Source organism: Pinus tabuliformis, chromosome 7, assembly GCF_031772625.1.
Source record: "Pinus tabuliformis cultivar Carrire ecotype Pingquan chromosome 7, CPIR1, whole genome shotgun sequence".
NCBI lineage: Eukaryota > Viridiplantae > Streptophyta > Pinopsida > Pinales > Pinaceae > Pinus > Pinus tabuliformis.
In genome coordinates this window covers 1091038131-1091044130 of record NC_142293.1, presented here as the reverse complement: position 1 = coordinate 1091044130, position 6000 = coordinate 1091038131, and positions in this window count along the sequence as shown.

Sequence of the window (6000 nt, the reverse complement as noted above, 5' to 3'; positions counted from 1 at the left end):
TCTAAATTATTTATAATTTAATAACAAATATTTAATATTTATATTTTAATCACTAAAATATTTATATATTTTTAAAATTTTCATGAATATAAAATTAATATACCAATATTAAACACAAAGAATTCAACTGAACTTAATTTTCCACTTTTTATTTCTTTACATTTAGATCACAAATGTGGATTAAAAAATATTAATGACAAATTGCTAAGGCTACAAAGGTATACATACTCTACCTCGTTTGGTTTTGAACTTGTAACCTCTTAGGAGTCAACACATACTCTTAACTATTACGCCCACTCAAGCTATATAAAATCTTAACTATTAACAATATTGTAAATTGAATAAAATAAAATAAAATAAACAAATTATAATTAAATGTAAGTAATTTTTTTGGGCCCTGCCAAATTTTGATTAAAATTAACCAAAAAAATGTGGTGAAAAAAAATATTTCCTCTAACTAAACCATTATCATCGACCTTTCATAATTTCTTCATTAAAAAATATAAAGTTTGAATTTTTTATTTTTATTTTTTATTTTATTTTATTTTATTTATTTATTTTATTTTTAATTTAAATAATAATTTATTTTTTAAAATATTATTTGCCAATTCTATTATGAATATCAAAGGAATTATGTATCTTCATCCAATCCAATTAAGTAATATAACACATAAATGTTTACTATTAAAAAATATACTTAATATTAAAATATGTTGTTAAAGGTGAAAATAAATATATAAATATTTTATTTATGATTGACATTCAAATATTCTATATTAATTTGTAAAAAAATCTTAATATAATAAAAACAAAAGTCATCGAATTAAAACAAAAACAAATTATGGAGTATGGAAAAGATGTATTGTAATGTCTTTCTTGTCTTATATTAAAATAAAGATTACTCCTAACTAATTATTTTGACTTGGTAAGTTACCAATGGTCTTTGAACTCAATGTTTGTGAGAAGCTATGGTGTTGACCTACAGTATTCATGTTGAATATAGTCTATTTAAAAACATAAATTAAACCAACAAATTAATAATTATAACCCATGGTATTCATGTGGAATATAGTCTATTTAAATGGGTAAATTAAACTAGCAAAATAATAATTATAATTATAATAATATATTTCTTAACTATAATTAATAATTAAACTAGCCTAGATCCATCTTAACTCTGGATCTATCAAGCATCAAGAGGGATCAAATATTTTGAGGTGCAAACCTCTTTTAGAGTGAAAATATATTTGATGGATCTATCAAGTATCAAGAGGGATCAAATCTCTTGAGGTGCAAACCTCTTTTAGAGTGAAAATATATTTGATCCCTCTCGGCACGTAGTAGATCCAAAGTTAAAATGGATCTAAGTTGGTTACTTATAGCATTGAGGCTCTTCAACCTAGTATGGAAGAGATGTTGTAATGTCATGTCATGTTATTTAAATAAAAATAATAAAATAATAAAAATAAAATAAACCTTATGTTATAATAAAAATAACTTCAAACTAAAATAATAAAAATAAAAAATTCTACATAATTATTATTATTTATATTAATTTGTATTAGGTAGTTAATGTCAACTTTACTAGTACCAACGGTTTTTGAGTTCCGAGTTTATAAAATCTAGTGGTATTAACTCATAGTATTCAAGTGAAATATAGTGTCTTTAAAGGGGGGGAATTAAACCAACTTAGATCAATGTTAATTCTAGATGTATCAAGCCTCAAGAAGAATAAAATCTCTTTTGCACTCAAAATAGATGTTTGCACCTTAAGAGATTTGATCCCTCTTGGAACTTGATAGATCAAAGTTAAGATGGATCCAAGCTAGTTTTAAATAAACAATAAAACTTATGAATAATGCAAACAAATAAACTTGTTAACCCAAATCTGTCTCCAAACATTAATTCTTTTATCGTCTTTGTATTCATAATTGCTCCATCTATAATTACCAATTGCCTCATAAATGCCAAAAAATATGACTTAGAAGCAACATAATCTTGTTTAAAATATCCCCATTAGAGTGGAGTGACATTGCATGTTATGATGACAAAAGATATCAATGAAGCAAAATGGTGTGTGCCACATGTGAGGGGTTTTTATTTCAACTATAACATTGTTTGCTTTTTGTGCAAGCCTCTATCGACAAGTATGGTCATAGGGCCCAATAGTTTTTCATTATTTATGATATTTGGAAGTCAAATTATTTGAAATTTGATTAATGTAGTTGTCCATGTGGCAATTTATTTGAGCATATCTAACTAATAGCAAAATGGCCCTTTTCAAGGCATATTTTCTGATTAATTTTGCCCGAAATCCAGTCGAGATTTTTCATAATATTAAGTTTAAATTGTTTAATTTGCAAAGTTCAAGTGCCTTAGGGGTTTTTTAGGGTTTTAGAGTTTAGATGTCTATTATGTAGGGTAGCACAAGATTTGAACCCAAGATCTCGTGAGACTTCATTGGAGGACTATTCATGTATGTATTCTAAAGTGCATTTTAAACAACAAGAAATCACAATCTTGCTACAAATTGTATTGCATAATTCCAACTAAAAAGTCATTTCGTGTATTAGTTAAACAATGTCATTTTTTGACATTGGTGTGCTTTCCATGATATGCTCCTCTTCCTTCCAAATACATAATACACTTCCTTCTCCATCTCTATTGTTGTTTTTGGTATACCATATTTCTAGTTGCCAGTCACTATTGCTCCCACACATCATTTACCATTTGTATGGAATTGGTAAATACTAATTATGTTTTAGATGTTAAAAGCTAAAACTAAGGATCGTTGGAGATATGACAACAACATCGGCATTTTTCCCATACTCTTGGTTTGTTATATCACCAATCTATATCCATCTTAACTCCATATCTATTAAGCGTCTAGAGGGATCAAATCTCTCAAGGTGCAGACCTCTTTTTTGAGTGTAAAACTTGAGGAAAGGTTTGCACCTTAAGAGATTTGATCCCTCTCGATGATTGATAAATCCAGAGTTAAGATGGATCTAGGTTCTTTTAATTGTTAATAAGTATTAATACTTAATAATTATAATTAATAATTTTATTTCTATTTCTATTTTTATTCTTATGGAATTTGGCTAATTCAAAATGTTTACATCATATAGCATAACCTTACAACATCTCTTGCATATTGGACTGGAGAGTGCATCTCGACACAATAACAATATTTACTACATAAGACCAAAAGGAAATTACATTTCCATTTTTGTTGCACAGGGCTAGAGCATCATGCCTTTAAATGGCCCACCTACAAAAGTAAAATATATTATGACAAACATATAAGCCACACACATTTAGTAGTTTTTTTTTTTTGGAAGAAAAAATCATAATTTTCATTATCATAATGGAAATTGCATTCAATATATGCACCCTTGTGCATTCGAAAAGCCGATTGAAATCCCACCCCAAAAAATTAAAAGATAGGCCTGATTAATAGTCCCTGTCATGTCCATAAACATGTCTCAAAAAATAAATAAGCATCATTATATACGATAGTCTCCTACTTATTTGGGTAAAAACAGAATAAAGGTAGTCAATATAATTAGTCCATTTGTTGCTCCTACTGCAGACCCTCTATAAAGGGCCTATGATAGAATTCTGAGACGATATTGTCTATCTTCCTAGTGATTTTCCAAGTGCCCATAGCCTGTAAAGTGCATGATTTAGATAAGGAATTTGTTGCAGTGTTTCCTTCCCTGTAGATATGGTGGCATGAAATCCAATCAATTTTTTTTTTAAGTTGTAAAATATCTTCAAGAATAGGATTTAATGTGTGCATGTGACATCTCTATATATAATTGAACCAATCTATGACAATCATAGAATCACCGAAGATTTGTATATGTAGACATTATTTCTGTATATGTTTGCAGGCTCTCTTTCTACATCCATGGTTGGTTAGAACTAAGTTGCTCAAGTACCAATTCTAATTTATCTACTTTCAACATATTTATAGAGAGTGGAACTAGATGGTGGACTCTCTTTCAAAAAGAGCTTTACATGAGGTGGAAGGCTATCTATCTTTTGAAGAAAGACAAGGCACTCACCTCACTAGAGTAGGAAGGTTCCAAATCCACGCTGGTCACATGGGGGCTTCACTCAATGAATCTCTGACATAACACGTGCGTTTGTGGCATACTAAACAATACCCTTAATTACACTACATAATAGAAAATACCTCTAAAATCACATTATTTAACCCCCTACAAATAGAAACTCAATACATCTTCGCAATTTTAAAAACCCCTACTTTCATTAGATATTGTAGTATCCATTTTTCATTAACATTTTTTATACCCCTTTATATTTTTTCATTAACTTTGAGCTCCATTTTTTATGCCTGCCAATATAAAAACTATTTACCCCCTATTATATGCTCAATATATTATGTCATTTTTTCCTCAATATATATCCCCCAATATGAATGCATGTGGTATGGTATTGCCCCCCCAGTGAAGCCCCTATCATTGGTCACCAATATCTGCAGTTCCAACCTCCATAATTGGAGTTTTTTGGGACCTTCACTGACATTTTTTGATATTTTGTTTTAAATTTTGGCAACCCCTCAGAAACTCTATGTGATGTAGGGAGTTTTGACATTGATCTGTCATCTTTGTTTCACATCTGCACTTGAAAGGCTCTTCTTTATTTTATGTAATCCACACAATGTTTAAGCAAATAAGGCCTACTAGAGTTTATATGCTCGTGTTATCAGTCTTTCTGTCAAACTATGCACTGTTGGAAGTCTTGCTACTCTTGTCTTGTAAAACTTCATTGACTTCTTTGTAATCTTTTTTATTTAATAAAAAAGATTATTTGTTTCCTCTTTTGGAAAAAAAGAAGAAGAAACTTTAGACTAAGTATTTATGCATAATTGTTAGAACCTAGTCCACTTTGAAGGTTGTAAAAATGATTTTCTTGTAGATAAAGAACAATCCCTCCCCCTAAATTCAATGCTTGATAAAGAGGCCCCGTCAAAATAGGCCTAGGGGAAAGATCAATCAATCTCTTCGACAATTATATTTCATGGAATATGCACAGACACATAATCAAGGAGGAGAGAGAAAATAGCCATAACCTAGGCTGCCACTCTATCAAGAGAAGAAGACTTGTCCTAAAATATTTCATTGTTTGGGAGAGATATATGCCCCAATTTATGAGGGGTGGAAGCCTTCTACACTTTTTTGGGGAGGTTGAATCCCACCACAGTTTCTAGGCATCATTTATAGGCTCCCCCTGCCAGTTTGTAATAAAACCCAAGTTGTTTTTTTAATTGATTTTCGTACTCCAACCAAAAAGGGGCAAAAAATAAATAGATGATCCACCATTTCCTCGACATTTTTACATAGAACACACCACTTGGGGCCTATCAAGCACATTTTTCTTAAATTTTCCCCAGTGGGAACCTTATTTTGCAATAAGCACCATTGAAATAAGTGTGCTTTTGCAGGGAAGCAAAGCTTCCAAAGTTTGTTCCACCACCAAGCCATCACCTTAGGTCTCTTATTATCAACTATGAACATGTAACCTTATTTGGGAGAATACTCTCTAGTGAAAGAGTGAACCCATTCTAGAGAGCCTTTTGTATCTCTGAGATGAACATGGGATGTGTTCAAAGGAATGGTGTAATTTTTCCATAGGTCCACAAAATTATTTTGTAAATTGAGTTGATGGGCATTCATCCAACCTTGGGCCCAAATTGATGTACGGGTCGTATCTGCTACCTAATTCAGAGTAATTTTACCATTGGAATTTTGTAAGTTTACCAACTCATGACGCAATAAAAAAATTTCCCCACATCCCACCCAAGGATCAATGTCAATCCTCACCTTTCCCCATTCCTGACTATCCACACCGAACCATCTTCAATCACAGAGAAGGAGGATAAAACAACTTTCTAAATTATCGAGATTTTTTGCCTCTTCTTGTCTGGCATACGAATCCATTCTTCTAAGGAACATGGGTGGATATATTTTC